The sequence below is a fragment of the Acinonyx jubatus genome, chromosome B4 (assembly GCF_027475565.1).
Source record: "Acinonyx jubatus isolate Ajub_Pintada_27869175 chromosome B4, VMU_Ajub_asm_v1.0, whole genome shotgun sequence".
NCBI classification, from domain to species: Eukaryota; Metazoa; Chordata; class Mammalia; order Carnivora; family Felidae; genus Acinonyx; species Acinonyx jubatus.
Genome location: NC_069387.1, coordinates 56,018,683 through 56,040,748, shown reverse-complemented (window position 1 = coordinate 56,040,748; position 22,066 = coordinate 56,018,683). Strand labels below are relative to the sequence as shown.

General features: G+C 36.2%; 1 protein-coding gene across 43 annotated transcripts in view; it reads left to right on the top strand.

The window, feature by feature from the left end:
• Positions 1 to 22,066, top strand: part of SOX5 (SRY-box transcription factor 5) — a 1,008,244-nt gene that overhangs the window by 700,838 nt on the left and 285,340 nt on the right. Inside the window, exon 1 of one of the 43 annotated variants that reach the window (XM_053226019.1) lies at positions 21,946 to 22,004. The exons of the other annotated variants lie outside the window; for them this stretch is intronic. The gene's annotated coding sequence lies outside the window, so the exon portion shown is untranslated. Of the gene's footprint in view, positions 1 to 21,945; positions 22,005 to 22,066 lie in introns of those variants that run through there. 43 annotated transcript variants of the gene reach the window in all.

Sequence of the window (22,066 nt, the reverse complement as noted above, 5' to 3'; positions counted from 1 at the left end):
TGTATGTTAACCAGTATATTTGGGAGTCATATGGTAATTAAATATTTCTGGGTTCCTACCAGATGCATAGCTGGGACATGGATTTTAGTTATAATTTATGTAATTCACATGATCTTACAGTTGGAAAGAGTTTTAGAGATAATCTAGTCAGCCAAAGACTTTTGGCTTTCATCCATGTGGAGATAAAAATGGGGTTTTGAGGAGGACCTAGACAATTTTTTTAATGTGATGGAATTTTTCTTGATATTAAAAATACTATCTTCTTATTTAAGAAGTGTTTAAAAACACATAAAAATTAAAAGGAAAATAAAAATTGCTTACATTAGTAGCTTTCTGATATAACAACTCTTATCCTTATGATGCATTTCTCTTTAATCTTTAGTTTCACATATTCTGTTCGTTTTGCATGATCAATTTTATGCTTTTAAAATTATTTTGTATCTTTTAGGTTGTGATACATTATCATTAACTAGAGTCCACAGTTTATTCATATTTTATTAGTTTTCACCAGTATGCTTTATTTGTTCTAAGATGTCATCAAGGATAACATGTTACATTCAGTTGTCATGTCTCCCTGGGTTCCCTTTGGCAGTGACAGTTTCTCAGACTGTTTTTGTTTTTGATAACCTTGAAAGTTTTGAGGAATACTGTGCAGGTATAATGTAGAATATCCCTCTATTCAAAGTGTCTGGTGGTTTTCTCTTGATTGAACTAGGGTTATATGTTTGGGGAGGAAGATCATAAGGTAAAGTACCATTTTTGTCACATAATATCAAAGGTACTTACTCTCTATTTGATTTATGAATTTGATGTTGACCTTGATCACCTGGCTGATAAACAGTGTTTGTCGGGTGTTTCCACTATAAAGCTAACCTTCCTGCCCCCTTTCCATACCCTAGTCTTTGGAAGGGAGATGCTGTGTGCAACCCACATTTAAAGAGTAGGGAGTTGTGTTCCCCCTCTTTAGAGTACAGTATCTACATAATTAATTTGGAATTCTTCTGCATGAGAGATTTATCTTTTCTCCATCATTTATTCATTCAATCATTTATTTATCTAAGTATGGACAGCATGGATATTTTATACTTGGACTTATAATCCAATTCTACTTTATTTTGTTGCTCAACTTGTTTCAGCTTTGACCATTGGAAAATCTTTCTATTGACCGCTGTGTCACATTGACATATCACGGTGATTGTGGGTAGTGTTTTTTTTTTTTTTTTTTTTTTTTTTTTCTTGAGCACGTCTTGACTTTCTGGAACTGTAAGGTGCTGCAGACTCATTTGGGTATTACATGCCCTGGTTCTGGAATCAGCCATTTCTCAAAGAAGCCCTGGTTTCTTTTATTGGAGAATGGTATTAGAAAGCCAGATCTGGACACAAAGAGTGTTCCTTGCTACCAAGGTGTCCTTGCCTTTAGGGCCTTTTATCTGACAGAACAAAGAAATATATGTGTGCGTGCTAACCTTTATACATACATATCTATAAATATTTCTACGTCTGCCTATATATTAAGCTAAACATGAGTTCTTACTAATGTGTGCAACTGTAATCCATTTCCACATGGATCATTCCAGCCTTATTCCTTGTGGATGCTTCCATTCCCATCCCAACTGTGAGTAACCCAGAACCTACCATCCACCATCCATTTGCTTATTGTTCAACTCCCGTGTATATGTATAACAGTATCAGAATTTTTAACTGATACTGCCATGGGAAACATCCTTATAAATAGAATATAGTACTTATGTGCAATTCCTTTGCCTTTAGTTTTACAGATTCCATTCATTTCAAAAATTACTTAGGTAATCTTTCCTCTACCTCATTCAGTGAGGTTTTTCCAAGCATTTTTAATACCATTAAATTCTTTCTGTGGTTTTTCCTGCTATCTCTCAAATTTTTAAATTACCTTGTAGAATCTTCTTACATCAAGGTTCAATCTTTGTATTGTACATTTCGACATGTTTTGACAAATGTATTTTGTCACTTGTCCACCTTTATAGTATCATTCAGAACAGTTTGATAACCTTAAAAATCCCCCATGCTTTATTTATTCCTTCCTCCCTCTCTCCCCAGAATTCTAAGCAATCTCTGATCTTTCTACTATCTCTGTAGTTTTGCCTTTTCTAGACTTCCATACAATTGGAATCATACAGTATGTATCTTTCAAACTGGCTTCCTTCACATATCAATGTGCATTTAAGTTTCTGTCATATCTGTTCATGGCTCATTTCTTTTTAGCCCTGAATAAAATTCCATTGTATGAATGTACCACAGTTTGTTTATCTATTCACCTATCAATGGACATCTTAGTTTCCAGTTTTTGGTTGTTAAGAGTAAAGCTTCTATAAGTATTTATGTGAAGGTTTTTGTGTGGATATAAGTTTTCAGCTCAACTAGGTAAACACCTAGGAATGTGATTGTTGAAATGTATGGTAAGATTATGCTTAGCTTTTATAAGAAACTGCCAAACCATCTTTCAAAGTGGTTGTGAGACTCTGCATTCCCAGCAGCAACGGATGTAAGTTCTTGTTGCTCCATACCCCACCAGCATTTGATATTGTCAATTCTTTGGATTTTATCCATTCAGATTGGTTTGTGGTGGCATCTCATCATTTTCATTTGTAGTTTCATGATGACATATGATGTGGAGCATCTTTTCATATGTGTATTTGCCATCTGTATGTCTCTTTGTGTATGTTTACATTTTTTGCTAGTTTATTAATTGAGGTGTTTTTTTTTTAATTGTTCAGTTTAAAGAATTCTTTGTGTATTTTGGATACAAGTCCTATCTCAGGTATCTGTTTTGCAAATATTTATTTCCCGGTTGTAGCTAGCTTCTTTTTTTTCTTTTAACATTTTCTTTTGTAGAGCAAAATTTTTTAATTTTCATCAAGTTGAACTTACCTCTTGTCTTGGAAGGATCATGCTTTTGATGCTATAGCTAAATGTATGTTGCCTAACCTAATGTCATTTAAATTTTCTCCTCTGTTATTTTCTACAAGTTATGTAATTTTGCATTTTACAATTTAGTTCCATGATCTGCTTTGAGTTACTTTTTGTAAAAGGTTTAAGTTCTCTGTCTAGTTTGTGTTTTTGCATGTAGATGTCCAATTGTTCTAGCTCCATTTATTGAAGAGAATATCATATCTCCACAGGATTTCCTTAGTTCTGTCACCAAAGTTAAGTTGAATGTATTTGTGTGGGTTTACTTCTGCCCTCTATAGTCTGTTCCATTGATCAATTTGTCTATTCTTTTGCCAATACCTTGCTGTCTTAATAACTATGACTTCAAAGTTGAGAAGTGTCAGTCCTCCAACTTTGTTCTTTTACTTCAGTACTGTGTTAGTTATTCTGGGTCTTTTGCCTTTCCCTGTAGACTTTAGAATTGGTCTTGCCATCTACAGAATTACTTCCTGGGAAGTTGGAAGAATTGGTATTTTAACAGTGTTCAATCTTTCTATCCATGAATACAAAAATATTTCTCGATTAAGATTTTCTTTGATTTATTTTCAGTTTCATAGTTTTCTGCATATAGATCTTTTACATATTTTGTTATGCTTATACACAGTATTTTCATGATGTATTTTTATTTATTTGTTTAACATTTATTTTTAAGGGAGAGAGAGACAGAGACAGAGACAAAGTGTGAGCAGGGGAGGGGCAAGGAGAGAGGGAGACATGGAATCTGAAGCAGGCTCCAGGCTCTGAGCTGTCAGCACAGAGCCAGACATGGGGCTCAAACTCACAAATAGTGAGATCATGGCCTGAGTTGAAGTTGGATGCTTGACGAGTTGAGCCATCCAGGTGCCTCTATATTGTATGTTTAATTTCAAATTCTAACTGTTCATTGCTGGTATAAAGGGAAGCAATTGGATCTTGAATATTAACCTTGTATCCTGTGACCTTGCTTTATTTAGTTATTATCTCCGGGAGTTTTGTTTATTCTTTAAAGTTTCCATATAGACAATAATGTTATCTGTGAATGAAGACAGTTGTATTTCTTCCTTCCCAGCATGTATACTTTCTATATCATTTTCTTGTCTTACTGCATTAGCTGGCTTCCAGTACAGTGTTGAATAAGAGTGGTAAAATGGGACATCCTTGCCTTGTTCTTGGTTGTAAGGAGAAGGCTTCTAGGTATCATTAAATATATTAGCTGTGGTTTTATGTAGATATTCTTTATCAAGTTGAGGGAATTCCCTTCTTCTTCTAGTTTGCTGAGAGTTGTTACCATGAATGGTTATTAAAACTTGTCAATTTTTTTTCATCTATTTAGATGATTTATTTTTTAAGGTTTTATTTAAGTTCCAGTTAATTGAAAAAAAAATTCCAGTTAGTTGACATACAGTGTAATATTACTTTCAGTTTTACAATATAGTGATTCAACACTTCTATACAACATTGGGTGCATATCACAAGTGTGCTCCTTTTTTTATGTTTATTAATTTTTGAGAGAGAGAGATTGGGGGAGGGGCAGGGAGAGAGGGAGACACAGAATATGAAGCAGGCTCCAGGCTCTGAGCTGTCAGCCCAGAGCCTGACACCAGGCAGGAACTCACGAGCCTGTGAGATCATGACCTGAACCAAAGTCTGTTGCTTAATCCACTGAGCCACCCCCGTATCCCTTATCACAAGTGTACTCCTTAATCCCCATCACGTATTTCACCCACCCACCCCCACACTGGTCTCCCCTCTGGTAACCATCAGTTTGTTCTCTATAGTTAAGAGTCTGTTTCTTGGTTTGCTTTTCTCTCTTTTTTCCCCTTTACTCATTTGTTTTGTTTCTTAAATTCCACATATGAATGAGATCATATGGCATTTGTCTCTCTCTGATGGACTTATTTTGCTCAGCATAATACACTCTATCTTCTTTAGCATGTTCATGTGATATGATTTTTGAATGTTGAACCAACCTTGCAAACTTGGAGTAAATTCCACTTAGTTGTGGTTTATAATATCTATATTAATGGATTCAATTTGTCGATACTTCATTGAGGATTTTTTCATCTATGTTCATGAGTCATATTGGTCTAGAGTTGCTGTTACTGGTTTTTTTTTGTAATGTAATGTTTTTGTCTGATTTTTCTAGCAAGATAATGCTGGATTCATAGAATGAGTTGGGAAGTGTTTCCCTCCCATGTCAATTTTTAATTTTTCTTTAAGATACGTTTGTGGCCCAGGTGTAAGGTCTAGGAAGAACTACCAGGGCAGTGTATATATTGGATTACAAAGTATTTTTGTGGGAGGAGAGTGTACTTGAGATGATGTTCTCCCTGGAAATTTTGTATATGACCTTGGTATTTCTCCAGGGTATCATGTTGGCTTCTAAGTAGTTGCATAGACCCTTATTTTGGAGGTAAATGACAGGCCAGATCCAAGTGAATAATTCCCCAAAGGAAAGAAGACCCTAGACAGTGCCTCCCAATTTGCTTAGCAGGAAACATTTTGAGGTATTGGGACTTAAGAGAAAAGTATATTATCTAGTAACAGCTACACAAGCAAAAGAGCAGAGATAGAGGATCCACAGCAGCAGGAGCTGACGTGAGGAAACATCACTATTACATGTGGACATTATACTGTTTTCATTATTGTATTTTCCACAATTGTTTTGGAGTTTTCCTCATACAGATATATTAAAAGCTCAGCTCAAGATAATACAATGAAGGCATTGAGAAATGCAGAGATTGTCTTTATGGAAGCAGTAATATAAATTGACCATGGCAAACATGTAAAAGCCTGAATTCAAGAAAGATACTTTATGTATGAACAAGACCACTACGGTGCACTTCTGTTTACATATAGAAGATTCCTAGTTTGTGTTTCTGGTACACAGAAATGTAAATGCCCTCACTTTTATTGATAAGGAAATTTGCCCTGACAGGAATGTTTGTTTAATAACTGCAGCGATTGAGAGATATGTCAAGCAGCAATTTATGTATTCAATAGAGTGATGTTCTTAATCACCTAGAAAAATACTATAGAAAGGCAGAAAATCATATCATAGGAAAGGAATAGAATGTCAACAAATGTTTATTTAACTGAAAAGGGAAAAAAATGGGGAAATATATCCAGCGAGATGTGTAAAAGTCCCAACAGTAAATAGAAAGTTACATCGGCTTTAAATACTCTATTAATCATAAGTTATGGTTGGACACAAGAGTGGATACCAAGGTGTGATATTATCTAAGCATTAGGAAGACACTGTGTGTGTGTGTGTGTGTGTGTGTGTGTGTGTGTGTATAGTACAAATGATCATAGTTCTGTGATGTGCCGTAGCATCAAAAGAATAAAATGGGAATAAATGTGACAAAAGAACTGCAAAACTTATACTCAAAAACTACAAAACATTGTAATAGCTTTGTGATGAGAGCAGCAATATGGGGGTGAGGGGACCGGAGATAGGGTGAATGGAACTAAATGTTAAGCTCACAAATATATGCCACAGAAAAATCCTTTCTTCCCCCAAGCTATTTTTTCCATTGTTTTTCAAAGGCCATTAAAATGAACAGCAGGTTGTGATGAAAATTTCATTAAGCCCCAGCTAAATCATTATGAGGGTGCCATATTCATGCCTTTGCTTCCTCTCATTGAGGGGGGAAAGCAGATTTCAGTAGAAAGTCTTTATTATTTCCGACCTTATCCCTGCCAACAGCAAACTAACAAAAATTCAGAAGTTAGAAGAGAATGGTGTGTCATACAAAAGGAGGCCACTGAGGTGACATGGTTAGAAAGAAAATTAGATTTGCTTATGAGTTGAAGGAAAAATGGCTCTTTTATTCCAGCTACGTTTTTCAACCAATTAAGATATTTTAAAAGTTATAAACAGGAGAAAATGTATTAATGTATTTTTGTTTGTATCTTTTTCCTCCATCAGAATTTTTGCCTGTCATTATTCACAAAACTCTGGCATGAGAGACTTCCTTGTCCAGTGTCTCTTAACTGACATGGAGTACCAAACTTCATAGAAAATTCACAGCTCAAAACATCTGGCCTATGTAATATAGTTGCATTATACTTGGTAGTCCCTAAGCTCTATCAGTCTTTAACTATTAGAGGCTAAGGGTAACAATGAATGAGGTTGAATATTATAATATGGGACATAATATCTGCATCAAAACTGATTAAATAATGACGTATTGGTGGGGGAAAATGTAACATGTGTTAAGTCCATATAATGTGTTAACTGTAGTGTTTCAGAATTTGTATGAAACCCTTCATTTGATCTTTATATGTTTTTTTATATATGGTTATATGGTTATAAGTTTTTATATATAAACCTTATAACCAAGGCTGCTATGTATAGTTGTCCCAATTTCAGGAAGTGCCACTCTTATGAAGTAAATATTCATATTATCTCCATTTTCAGATGAGAAAACATGACTAAATATGTCACTGTGTGATTAAGTGTCAGGGGCATTATTCAAATTGAAGTCAACCTAAACTATAATCCATGCTGTTAACCACTAGTTACGGTGTTTCGTCTGATTAGGAATTTTGCCAGTAATAGTTTAATGTTACTCTTTAGCCCGTGTGTGCCTAAATTCCTTTGAAATATTAGATAATAAAGTATTACTTAATAATTTTCTGCTAAAGTAAGTTTCTAATGCCTCAGTGGTGATCAAATCTCCAGAAAGTTTTAATTGAAAATCAGCTCAGTTTAAACTGTTTTGAGTTTAAAGTACTAAAGCAAAAATGCCTTGGAGAGTATCTTAATAAAATTTTGTTTTAGTTTTCATTATGTCTGGGAGCAAAATAGTTGTGGAATAATAGAAATTCAGAATGTGAATAAAATGTAGACACATTTTAGGATTCTATCCTCATTTGTGAGAGATAGAGACAGAGATAGAGAGACAGAGACTGACTGAGGCAGAGATATGCCTGAGATCACACAGCAAGTCAGTGTTAAAGCCAAATGAGAATCCAGTCCACATTTTACAGGTTCAGGTTCCTGTCTTGTTCGGTTACAACATACATTCTGACATTCTTTATTCTCTTTTTCTTGGTCTTTTAGAAATAATGTCACTACCATTGTATTGAAGAGTATTTCACTGTTTATTAAATTTGATTGAATGTAAGGCAACCAGATATCTTAATTTACCTAATAAAGCCAAGATAGTATAGGTTTTCCCAAATGTCCTGAGCTCTCAAGTTCTCAAGCTGATTTTCATTCAAACTTTGGGTCGTTAACAGTGCAGATGAGAATAACTTTTACCTTGAGGAGAACTTTAAATACCATACTTGAAATAGAATTCTTTTACATACAAAGATTATGGCAGGCTGCTTCTTTTCATTTTTCTATATTAACATCAATGGTATGTTAAACATCTCTTTGCCACGGCCATTTCAGCTTGTAGGCAAATTTGCATCTCTTCCTTCTAGAAACGCAAGAAGCAAAACTTACCTTTTCTTCATTCCCATCACCTCTGTGTGTTCCTCCTCATCTCTCCAAGTTCAGTTGCTAGAATGAGTTATTTGTACTCACTGCTTTAACTTTGTCATCATTTCTTTTAGTGTTTATTTATTTTTGAGAGAGACAAGAGCACAAGTGGGGGAGGAGCAGAAAGAGGGGGGCAGAGGATCCATCGTGGCTCCTTGCTGATAGCAGTGAGCCCGATGTGGGGCTCAGTCCCAAGAACAAGGAGATCATGACCCAAGCTGAAGTCAGACACTCAACTGACAGCCACGCAGGTGCCCCTAACTTTGTCATCTTTTTAAAGTACTATTATTTGCCTCCATTGTTACCCTAACTGCACTGTAATATAATTGTCCATATATTTGTCAGTTTCTTCCCCTATGTTAAACTCCTTAAATGTGAGGGTAGTGCATGTAGTAAATATTCAAAATATTTGTTGAAAGGATGTTTATACCTCCTCATCTCAATGGGGCCATTGGTGTCTTGGGGATGGGAGATGAAACACCTTAACAAAGATCTGATTCTTCTGCCAGATATTATGTGAGCTATCTCATTTAATCCTCAAAAACTCTCAGGTTAACATTATTTTGTATCTTAGAAATGAAAAACAGAGGCTTAGTACCTTGCTTATGTTCTTATTATACAGAGAAACTAGAATTGGAACAAAATTACTGTCCTCCACCAAACTACTTGGCATTGAACATAAGACCATATATAATCTGACTCAACCCCTTTTTTCCCTTAACCTTACTTTTCACTATTTTCTGAGGTACAAGTTCTTGTGCTATCTTATCAAACTGCTTTTGGTTCTTTCAGTACTGTAATTTTAATACTACTGTACTTTTTCATATGTGGTTTCTTCTGCCTGAAATGCCATTCCTTGTCTTATCTACCCAGTGAATTTTTGTTCACCTTTTAAGACTCTACACCTTCTCTGAACACCTTTGTCAGGATTTGGCTTAGGCTACCCTATTGGCACTAGCTCACTTCTGTTAGTTCTTATTACCTCATTATCACTATTGTTTATTTACCTCCTGTCTTCTATAATAGTATGTGAATGAAGAGTCCTTAGTTTAATTACCTGTGCCTGTCTGTTTCTTAATGGGCATGACACGTAAAAGGTGATTGTTTATCTTAACTGGGTGTGACAGTCAAACCACTAATTGACATTTTGTAGCCTTTGCTAACGAACACTACCCTGAAATTGGACTAGGTTTCATTTGCCTTTTTGGTCTGGTTTTAACATTCTCTTTTCTTTGTATCCTACTCAAACTCTGCCTTGACCTCCTTATTTGTCTCATCGTCCTGTCTTCTCCAAACTTCTTCTCCCCATATGTGTAACCCTATCATATTTAATCTTTGAGATCAGTACTTTCAGGTTTTTTTTCTGTGACTTGGAAGTGAAAACTTTGTCTTAGGTCAGAAAACTAGGTATTATAAGATCCAGGATACAAAACTAAGATACACGTATAATGAAAACTTTACATTCACATTAATCTTTTAAATGACTCCAACATTTCACATTTCTCGAAGGAAATATGTTGGCATTGTCTATGGATTAGTGGTTGTAGACAGTAATTCTCCCCCACTGCTGTAGGCAAAGTGAGAAGTGAATTGGGTTGATCTATGAATAATTTGTCAAAATTCAGAGTTATAACTGGGTCTTTAACAGTGTGTCAGCCTCATAGAGACCAACGTCCTTTTCTAAGTGTGTAGAGTAGGCATTGCAGAGGGAGTCCTTATTTCTTATAATAGGCTCAAGATGGGGGCCTCTTAATTTTGGATCTTCTGTTCTACCACCTTCCTCCGCCCCCACTCACACACAGTTCGTGTTAGAGGCCAATGGTGAAAAAAATATGACTGATTTCTTTCAACACCTTCTTTGTTCCCTCCAGTCTTCCAAGAACTCTAGCATGTTACCTCAAGGGTAGAATTTCCAAACTCAGGATTCATGAGGGATTTTTAAGTTTTAAATAAGAATTTATCTGCATAAAGCTGAGCATCTACCTTTTTATTCTTCTTCTTAATAATAATAATAGAGAGAGAGAGCATGTGCATAGAGTGTTACCAGGGGTAGAGGGAGAGAGAGAAAAATCTCAAGCAGGCTCCATGCCAGCTCCGAGCCCGATGCAAGGCTTGATCCCAAGACCCTGAGTTCATGACCTGAGCCAAAACCAAGAGTTGGATGCTCAACCGACTGAGCTACCCAGGTGCCCCTACCTTATTATTTTTATTATAGGAAACATTATATTTTCTTGCTTTTAAGTGGCTATAATAATTGTGTTAATATAATGAATATCTGCCTTCAGTTGGCAATGCTAACTGCGCTACTTTCATCAGAGGGTTGCTGAAGGAAACAAATGAGGTAATGCCCGTGAAAGTACTTTATAATTATAACTAGAACTTGGAATTGCACCACTTATTGTCATTATCACCTCTTGGCTGGCTAGAAACATTGGTACTTTAGGCATCTGGAAACATTATCTAGTTCCCAGTGTTGCTTTCCCAGAATGCTTTTATGTACTGAAAAAATATGATTCGGACCTGCAAAATTCTGGAAATTTAGGATGTGTAGTTGACAGTAACAATAACAACAAACTGAATCGTTACAAAAGTCCTGGGAGAGGTAGTTGCTTTGGTTTTTATTTATATAAATTTCCCTAAATAAAATATGGTTAGGCAATTTTCTTTTTTTTTAAATTATTTTAATGTTTATTTATTTTAGAGAGAGAGAGAGAGAGTGCACATAGGTTGGGAAGAGAGAGAGGGAAACACAGAATCCCAAGTAGGCTCCAGGTTCCGAGCTGTCAACACAGACCCTGACTCAGAGCTCGAACCCACAAACTGTGAGATCATGACCTAAGCCAAAGTCAGTCGCTTAACCCACAGAGCCACCCAGGCGCCCCAAATTAGGCAATTTTCTACCTTGAGAATTACTGTTCCAAAAGAAAGAAAAAAATTCTAAATTGATACAAATAAAATTGCAAACTGTGATCGACATGGATCTAGGAGAGGCATTTTAATGTTGCATTTGAAGACTTGGTATATTCTTATTTCTACAATAAATGGGAATGTGTGCTGAAGAGAAATATAAGTGAGGGCTCCCCTGGCCAAAGTTTCATAATTTTCTAAAATTTTAGCTTTCTTTTATGTGGTTCACTTATTCTTCCTTTCCTCCCCCATTATGTTTTTTTCCTTTTCATTCCTTGTGTGTGTGTGTGTGTGTGTGTGTGTGTGTGTGTGTGTGTGCGCAGTCCTCCTTTTCAGCTCCCACATATGCTTGGTTTTATTTAGCATCTTTATCTGTCAGTGTTCTTCCTTCTTAGAGTGTGACGCCCACACCTCCAAAATTGTTGTGCCGTGATGAGTGTACTCCTTGTGTGTAAGAAACTGCATTTATTTGTGAAATTTCATTTCTACTAGAACTAGACTTTGTCATTATTTACACAACTCAAACTTCTTTCTTCTGAACTTCAGAAAATCTTCACTCACAGTTTATATTACAAGACCCTAAAGGCACAGCCTACTACCAAAATCACCCAGTGTTACTTCACATGCAACAGTTCATTGCTTTTAGTACAGACTTCACAAAAGAGTTAGTTTTCTTCTTGTGAGAACCAGTCGAAAACAATGGGACAGGCTTGGAAAAGTATATGTTGTGACATACTTCAAGCCTTCACTCTGAGTCATCTGTAGACCATAGACCATCAGTATGTGAAGGGGATACTGAGGTTTTCATTCTCATTTTCTCTGTGTCTATGTCTCTGTCTCTATCAGACACAATGAGAAAGATTGTTTTCATAGGTGGAAACACTTAAGTGGATATCACCCTGACACCGTGCAATGTAGTGCAAATCCTCAGTGGTAAATATCAACAAAACAAAACAAAACAAAACAAAACAACACCGTTCATTTAAGTCCATTTGTAGCATTTGCAGAGTTGGGTTGGACAGTTTTTAAGTTTGTAACTAGCTGTTTGTGAAACAGAAAGTATATATAAGTGGTTGGTCATGAACTATCCTCCCTTAATACTTTCAAATATGTATAGATACTGTTTTGTAATGTATCATTTTGGTACATCTTTTGAAAATAATTCACTTTAGTTGATTGCACCTTCTATGATACTTTACTTATGCATTTTTCCCCACCAGAAATAATTAGTTAATGCCCATTTAATTTTTATTATAAATATGTTGACATATAGAACCAATAGATCCTCTAAATGGGTATAATTTCCCCCTGATTTAGGACTTATTTTAGGGGTCCTAAAGTACATATTATAAATAGTATATTTTCATCTGTGGTGTGCTACAGCATTGAATGCAATTATTCTATGGAAAAGATAGGCCCCTGCTACACGATATTTGGCCTTGTGAACATCCCTACAGGCATTGCATGTTTGATATTTGAGTTCACATTATAAATCACAATGCCTGTTCTTATAATTTAAATGTCTGCTGTTGAGCAGCCCCTTAGAAACTAAATGGAACCGTATTACATTAACAGACAAGCTGAAATAGAAATTCAGAATTGCCCCCTAATTTTACCAACTTTTTAATTACTATTTCTCATAAGGAAATTATGGAGATTGACTTTCCTAAATTCAAAATTCCAAAGCATTCCATTAATTGGGCAAAGAAGAGGGCACTTTGAAATTCACTCTGGTTTTAAAATCACATTTGATGAGGTGGGAAAAATAAAAAGTGAACGGATCAGGGGAAAAGCTTAAAGATACTTTAATTGGCAGAGGTTTGAGTTGCTTTTGTTTAGTTACTCACTGTCCTTTTGACAAAGTACATGTTGAAGAGGCTTTGTAAGTGCTGTTCCACTGAAGGACAAACAAGGGTACTTTTCAATTGAGCCCTTTTAAGTTTTGTTCCTTCACACTCCCGCTGCTGTTGGAGGCTACTCCTAATGCATTGTGACTCTGTGTTCATCTGTGCAGTCTGTCACTGGAAAATGTCTCTCTTCTTGTTGAGCAAGCTAGAGTCTAACCTGCAGGCACCCTTTTCAAAGGCACCACTGTATGGAAATCGACACTCATAAAATGATGATAAAGAAAAGAGTTTATTTTTTAAAGGTCAGGACAAGAAGACACCCTCCAATGCTGCCGAGCCTCTTTCTTCAGGAAGAAGTGTTTTAACTTTAGCACAGTTAGTGGAGTTTGAAGCCTTGTAATTTTTCAACACTAAAGAGAAACTTTGTCTGCTGTCATCTCTTTTTCCAGTGGTATCCATTGTAGCGGTTTATCTTGATAGTTTTTTATTTCATTAAGTGCTACCGGAAATTAATTTATATTTTCTTTTAAGACCTTCTGACTTGGACTGTGACGGCCCACAGATTACCTTTGGGCTCTTATTTATATAAAGTAGTAGGTCCCTGAGCTGAGATCCAGGATTGTCCGGACAAGAAATCCATTTGGCCAAGAAAACTTCTGTTCTTCTTTTTGACTAGAACTTGTACATTTGTTAGTAATATGAAAGGATGCTTAATATCATGTCCTTAATGTTCATCTTTCTGAGAACAATCTAGCCAGGATTCTTTTCTCAGGTGTCTATTTGTCTGTTAATATAAGAGTTCTATTTGATTCCTGCTCATACGTGAGTTTGTTTGAGAAGACTCTGTAAACGATCACTGCAACATCTCTGAGCCCAAATGCTTTTAATATTTTCTAAACCTTTCAGATAAATATGGCACCGCTATTTTTCTTGTCCTTCACTAAAACTGTCAGTTCCAGATTTTCAGTTTTAATTACATGGATCACTTTAAAAAGACCCACTGACCCAGGCTGTGCATTTCAAGGTAAACATTAACGGAATGTGCCAGCCCTTCTTGTTGCTTATGTGCCACAGCTTTTGGATATACCATTTATTTAAGAGTGAAGAGCCAGCCACCTGTTTCTGAGCCCTCTTTTCCCTCACATTAAAGGTTCAGGCCCTTGCTGAATAGTAACACTCTAATCTGGGGAACAGACACAGCATTTTTCTGAAACTGATTTCTCACACTAGACTAGCTGGAGGATTTTCTGTATTTGTGCATGTATGTGTTTTTTTCACTCAGTTACCCTCAAGGCACTTGTCACGACCATGCATATTAAAATTAATCAGACCTCCTAGGCCTGTGTGGCTGTGTGTTTAACATGAAGAAGTGGATATCAAGCAAATGCCCTAATTAAATAGGCCTGCTTGGTTTTGTTCTAGTGGATGCTTGGTCTTTTTTTTTAATAGGAGTTGCTTACAGGGAAGGCACGGACAGCATTAGAGTCAGTGGAGAGCTCACTCAGAGTTTCCTGTGCCACCTGCTCCCAGAGTTCTGAAACCACAAGGACTCCCAGTATGCCTTTCTTAACTACCCTTAATGTTGAGGAGAAGTGTGGCCAAGATGGTAAGGGAGCAGTGAGGCTAGGGCAAGCCAGAATGAGCATATGACCTGGATATTTGGATTGATTAAGAAAGTCCATCTTACGTGATAATAAACTTCGGATAGCAGATTGTGCTCAGTGCTCCTGTTTTTGGATGATGAGGTTTAACAGTTAAGAGGAAGATCATATGTGAAATTTAGAATTCATGTCCTTTCTTTTATGTCTTGAAGTTGAAAACCAGCTTTTATTCCTCTATCTTTGCAATTAATTATTTCCTAGGTCATCTACATATCACATTTATGAGGCAATAAATGAATAAGTGGATAAAAAAACTATATATTTATACATTATAACAGACAAGCTGAAATAGAAATTCAGAATTGCCCCTAATTGCCTATGTATGTATATATATATATATATATATATATATATATATATATATATATATAAAGGATGTGTATATAGTATAGTGTATATATATGTGTGTGTGTGTGTGTGTGTGTGTGTATATATATATATATATATATATATATATATATATATATGCACCTATATATATACAGAAAGTTCAACTCTACCATGATAGTTTTGGTACTTAGCCTATTTTCATTTATGTTAGACTTTCCCCATAGCTTTAGGGAAGACTGTCACGGGACATTTGGAAGCAAACTTTTGTAAAGAGTAAGCTCAAAACACTGAAATGTCTCAGGCTGACATAACACAGTAACTCTTTTGTTTGTGTATTTAATGTCATAAATGAGGTAAACTCTAACACCCTGAACACTGAGTTGGGATTTTAGTCACAATTCATGTGTATTATTTGGTCTTCTTTTTGTGTTTTAGAAAATACAAACAGACAAATTAAGAATATATCAAATTAATCTGATATATTATACATACACACACACACACACACACACACACACATATATATATATGTCAGATGTACACACATACACAGAGACAAAGACTAAATAAAGCATGGAGCCAACATTAGAAACAGTTTGAAAAATAAAGCAATAAAAAACTCATAAAAGTTAAAGTATTTGAAGTTATAGTTTCATAAATTTCCAAATAACCATAGCAAGTTATTGGGTAAAACATTACTCTGGCAGGACATGGTCTGTAAAACTGATTTGTTCCTTCTAAAATTGAAAGGATTGGACAACTCCAAAGATCTGTCATTTTCCAACAGTTCTTCCTTCCCTCCAATTGGACCTAAGAAGTAAGAGGATCCATCCATTAACCTATTCTCTCTCTCTCTCTCTCTCTCTCTCTCTCTCTGTCTCTCTCTCTCTGTCTCACTCTCTTTTTTCATGTGGGCGTGCAACTCCCATGTAGAGAACTGTATCAGCCGTGCCAAGCAACTCTCTGGTACCTGACAGCATCATAGAAACCCCTCCTCTGTTCACTTAGGTTGCTCCTGGTTATTTATTAACACAATGCAGACTGTTCAGTGTGGGTGTATGTGAAATAGAAAGAAAAATAAAGGCCCTGAACAAGTAAATACATCTTTCATCATTTCTTTTCTTTGGTGTGTTTACTGTGTGCTTTTCTTGGTCAATAGAAGTTGTTTGACAGTTCTGCAAAAGGGTAAGAAACATTTTCTTGAACTTTATCTTTTTGTTTTGTCTCCGTAGAAGTTGCTATTTGCCGTTCACTTTTATTGCAACATGTCTCTATAAAATGTTTTTTTTTTTTGAAGATCGTTACTGCTGTTAATATGACAAGAACAGGTGATTATGAAACATGATAGACAGCTTTGTCAGCTATGTTTGAAATGGACAGTTAAGAGACTAGAATTCTAAGATAGTTTTCATTTCTCAACTTTTTAATTAGAACTAGAAAATGAGTTATTATACAAATCACCTTTATTACCTCCTTCTAAGAAACATGCCATTTGTTCTCAGGCCTTATGTAAGCTTCACTGAAATATCGAGCCTTGATTTAATTTGTATTTAAGTTCTCTCCTCCCTGCATATTAATATAATATCAATGTTGAGCTCATTGCATGGTATAATTACTGAAGAGATCAGTAGCTGGGAAAGCACACCATAATTGAGCATGTCTGTTTATTATAACAGGACAGTGCTCCTATGCTGTATTTAGTGTGTTAATAGATAAGAATTGATTTGCTGTTTCAAGATGAATTAAATCTCTGTTGCTTAGGCCTTTCTTTTCTGAGAAGTTATGGTTTGTTGTAGAAATTTGCCCAAAAGATTTCTATACTGTCGTGTGACATTAGGCATGTGGAAGACTGGGGAGCAGAAAGCCAATTAAATGAGCAAAACACACCCTCCTCCCTTTGGAGTTTTGTTATCTTTCTCTGTTTTTGCTTATTTTTTTCTGCCATCCCCTAGGGTTTTTGCTTCAGCCCTGGTTCCAGCACTCTAATATTTCCCACCAGTGTCAAGATGCTGCGTGTAAGTGAAAAGAAACACTGAATGGGGAGGTCATGATGTCGAGAGCAGTGCAGTGTAAATAGGACAGGCCAGTTCTCAGCCTTTATAGGGTGTAGTGCTCCCAGTGCCGGGGAGAGAAACATCCATGAGCAAAGTAGAAGAGGGAGGAATTCGACATGTTTGCTCATGTTTTCCCTCCTTGATACTTAAGTTTAGCTATTCTTGTTCTGCAAAGGGGAGGACAGCTACCTTGTTGTTTTACTTGGCCTTTTCTCCATTCAGTTCATGGGACTCATTAGGAAGGAACCACCAGAACTGAAAATAAAATGAAGTTGAACATTTTTTAGCACATCTTTTCCACTTAAGGAATATTGTAATTAGGGATTAATAAAAGCATATGAATTAAGTGAAAAAACATTGTAAGCCCTGGAGTCCTTATTTTTTATTGCCAGGATTTTTCCCCCTTTGTTTTCTAAATTTCAAATATTTAAATTAAAAATATTTGCCGGTTTCGAAGTATATTGCATTAAGTAGAGATGGATGTATACAATATTGCCTTTAGAAGTAGCTTATCTAAATTCCAACCCATATGCAACCATCTAAAATATTGTCTAATAATTGTTTTTAAAGATTTGGAGTTAAAGAGTATTAAATCTCTTTCTCTAACAGGTTTTTAGATTTTAGTTTTTTTTAATATATGTTTATGTTCACATACATAAGACAAAATCTCGTCAACTGTTAGGTGTCCAAAATTTCCCTAGAATGAACTGAACACACACACACACACACACACACACACACACACACACACACACACACTAGATATAAGAAATTACTGTTAGATTTTGGGAGCATTTATCTCACTGTTAATCTCTAAACTAAAAATTTTGACCTAGAACAATTTTTGACAAAAAGAAAATACACAGAGGAGGAGGATCTCAGTATGGAACAGAACTCTGCATTCTGTTCTGTATTTTTTGCTCATTACCTTTGGACACCTATTGACATCTGTATAAAGTGTCTCTTGATGCCCACCATGGGGTCAATACCTTCTTTCTGTGTGACACCTTTGTGTTTGTTCACCTCTTCACTCATTCTTCTCATTCTGACAGAAAACATTTATGGAGTCCTAGTATATGTAGGTTATTTTATAAGTCTTCATGAGAAGACAGAAATCAATGATACAGTTTCTCTCCCTGTGTTGCTCACAGTCTTTTGGGGAAGGTAAACCATGCGTTTTCATGGTGAAAGGAGCTGTGAGTGAGGCGGTACAGGAGGCTCTGTCATTAGAGAGGAGAGTCCTTCAGTGCATGTATTTATCCTCTAAAATGAGTTAATATTTATATATACCATGTATCTAATATATACAACATACGTATCTGTTGTTGTTTATGTCGTCTATGGATGTCATGTGGCTACCAGGACTGCTCTAGCCAATTCTCTTTATTTAAATTTTTTTTAATGTTTATTTATTTTTGAGAAAGAGAGACAGAGCATGAGGGGGTGGGCAGAGAGAAAGGGAGACACAGAATCTGAAGCAGCTCCAAGCTCTGAGCTGTCAGCACAGAGTCCAATGCAAGGCTTGAACCCACAAACCATGAGATCATGACCTGAGCCAAAGTCAGATACTTAACTGACTGAACCACCCAGGTGCCCCAAGCCAATTCTCTTTAAGTGCTTGTGCAAAAAGCTCTCGCAATATTCACTGAATCTACCCTTTTATAACATACCTTCATATAGTATAGTTTAACTCATCATCCCATCTTGTCTGGGTATTTTCAAGTTATTGATTTCTGCCCAGTGACATCTTTCTGAGACAAATTTATAGCTTTGAAGAAAATATTCTAATTGCTTTCTCCCAAGTTCTCCAGTTAAGAAGACTGGGTATATAATGTATTACTTCCCCTTTATCCATATTTAGCCTTTTCCTCACTAAAATAGTAGAGGATATTATTTTTGACTATTGGTTTAGTATCAGCAGAATGACATTTGGAAAGGTGAGCCAGAAACATGATGATGATGATGATGATGATGATGATGGTGATGGTGATGATCATAATTGGCACCTAATGTAAATCTTACTCAAAGAACTAAAACACACTAAGTTATGGAATCATGTTTTGATACATTGTGAAAAATTTAAATGCTTAGTCCAAACTCATTAAAACTCCTTAAAAGGTTGTTTTTTTCTCCTGTAATTATTACTCCAATTTTTTTCTAAAGTTTTTCAATTATTTATTTTAAGAGAGAGAGAGCAGAGGGAGGGGAAGAGAGAGAATTCCAAGCAGTATCCTTGCTGTGAGCACAGAGCCCAACACGGGACTTGATCTTGTGAACTGTGCGATCATGAGCCAAAACCAAAAGTCGGAAGCTTTAACCATTCAGCCACCTAGGCGCCACCATTATAACTCCAATTGTAAACTAAACTGATTAAGTTCTAACACATACAGGTGTATAAGAGGCACATATAGAACAAAGTATTAATACATTTCTTCTGACATGCTCACATGTCCTGCTGGCAGTTAATAAAATGCAATCCATACATTTTCTTAAGTTCCTTGCACAAGGAGAAGAGACAATGGTGGAGCAGCCTCAGGGGGATGGAAGTGGACCTATTTAATTTCTTCTCAAGAGTGGAAAAAGAGCCTCAGCTGGCATGTGTTGTAGTACTTGTGCCATCCTGTATATTTTATTGGGTCTCCCCGAGCCCTTTATTAACATAGGTGGGTAGTCAGCCTGCAGCTGCAGTGAGCTCACTTCCTGTCTAACTCCCCAGCCTCGTTTCTCATTTCCTACCATTCCCTGCATCACTCTTTATGACTTTTGCTCTAGTAATGCCGAGTTGCCTGTGGCTTTTCACAGCCAGCATGCTTTTCTTTGCTTATGATGTTTGGTTGCAGTGCCTTTCACCTTACTTTGCACCTGGGTGATGGCTGTTCGTCCTTAATATTTTCTGCTAACTCTTAACGGCTCCCATCATCCCTCCCTTAAGAAATTTTGTCTTTGTGTCTCTCCTCTATTAGATTTTGACTTCCTAGAAGAGTGGTCAGCAAACTGTGGCCTGTAGGCCTAATCTAGGCTGTTGCCTGCTTTTGTATGACCTGCGAACTAATAATAGTTTTTTTTTCCATTTTTGAATTATTGAAAAAAATCAAAAGAGGAATAATATTTTTTTTACTTTAAAATATTTTATTGGAATCCATTTGCTAAAACCAAGTACTTGTTTATGAAAAAGAAGTCAAAGTGGCCTAAATGATACTTAAATGTCTCAAAATTTCCTAGCAGTTTCTTTTCCTCTAGTAAGTTGACAGCTACCCACACAGGTTAATGAAGGAAAGACAGATGTAAGTAAGTTCCTAGGATCTACCCACTACCAGATTGGAGGCATCCTTTGTGTCTACAAAACCCATTGTAGCCAGGGAGAAAGGACATGGCTCTTCCCTACTCAATACAGCCTGTAGATGGAAGTGGCAGGACCCATTTCCTAGGCGTCCCAGACATCTCTACAGCACTTCTTCAGGAAGACATATTCCAAACTTCAGCCCTTCAGTCAGATCAGTGCCTAATCTGTGAAAGGCCACTGCCCCAGCAAGGCTTCATGAATAATCATGCTAGAAAGATGAAAACAGCACAACCAATGGAAAGGACAAGCAAAGTTAAGGCCCTCTTATCAGCCCCTTCTCAGAGACTCAAGTATCCAGTTCTCCAAATGAGAGTATTTTATTATGCATGAACATTATATGAAATTCAAATTTGTGTCTATAAATGAAGGTTCATTAGAACACAGACAGGCACATTCATTTATATATTGAGGTAGTGTACCATAATATAATGTACTTTAGGGTTACACTGGTAGAACTGAGTAATGTTGCCCACAAAAGCCTAAAATATTTGCTCTCTGGCCCTTTATGGATAAAGTCTGCTAATCTCTGTCCTGGAGGGCAGGGACAGAGTCGCTGTCATCCCATTATCCAAAGCTTCTAGTGTAGTGATTCCTAGTTCAATGAGTTAATTAAATGGTTGAATAAGCTATCTCTGACCTGACCCTCTAACCCACCCTAGGGTTTCTAGCTCTCTTCCTGAAGGAAGTTTAATAGAGGAAATAATGAATTATGAAGACCTGGGTGCTAGTTTTGCTCTCATCATTGTCTGTATAACCTTGCACAACTGCTTTATCTTTCTTTATTTAAAAATAGAATTATTATACTCGATGGATTTCATAGTTCTTTCCAGGTATATAATTCTAGAGATATTCTATCAATGTCTTTGTTAACTCAGTATGCAAAAAGAACAAAAACAGGTTTGGAGAGCTCCTTATTAAGAAATGTGGTCAAAAAGAACACTGAACTTTTACAGATCAATTATACACCAGGTTTATTACTGGGTTGATTAGGTGTTCCACTGTAAATCAAATAAAAATCAAGTTTATTGTTGGTCTGCACTATGAATCTCTAGTATTAATGTATCGGGGTAGAAGATAAGATCTTTTGTTGTAAGATCCGTGGCTTATAATGCATCTATATTGTTTTTTCAATAAGTTTGATGAAAGGCAATACTTTTATTGAAAGACACTTTTAATGTTAGATTTTGCTAGAATCCTGATTTATTCTGTTTATTCACTCTTTCTTTTTTAATCATATTTTTTTTCTCTTATATGTACCTGCCTCCCCAGAGGTATTACAAGCTAGATCAAGGGTAATGTTGATACTCATCCTACCTACCTACCTTATTTTCTAGATTATGAAAATTCCAGAGTCCTGACATCTCTAAAGTGACTTCCTGATTCTAAGAGAGGTGCCAGTTGTAGTCCTGGACAGTCATGAAGGTATCTTACATGAAAATATCACAACATAATTTACAGACTCTTTGGGTGAAGACCCTTGTGCA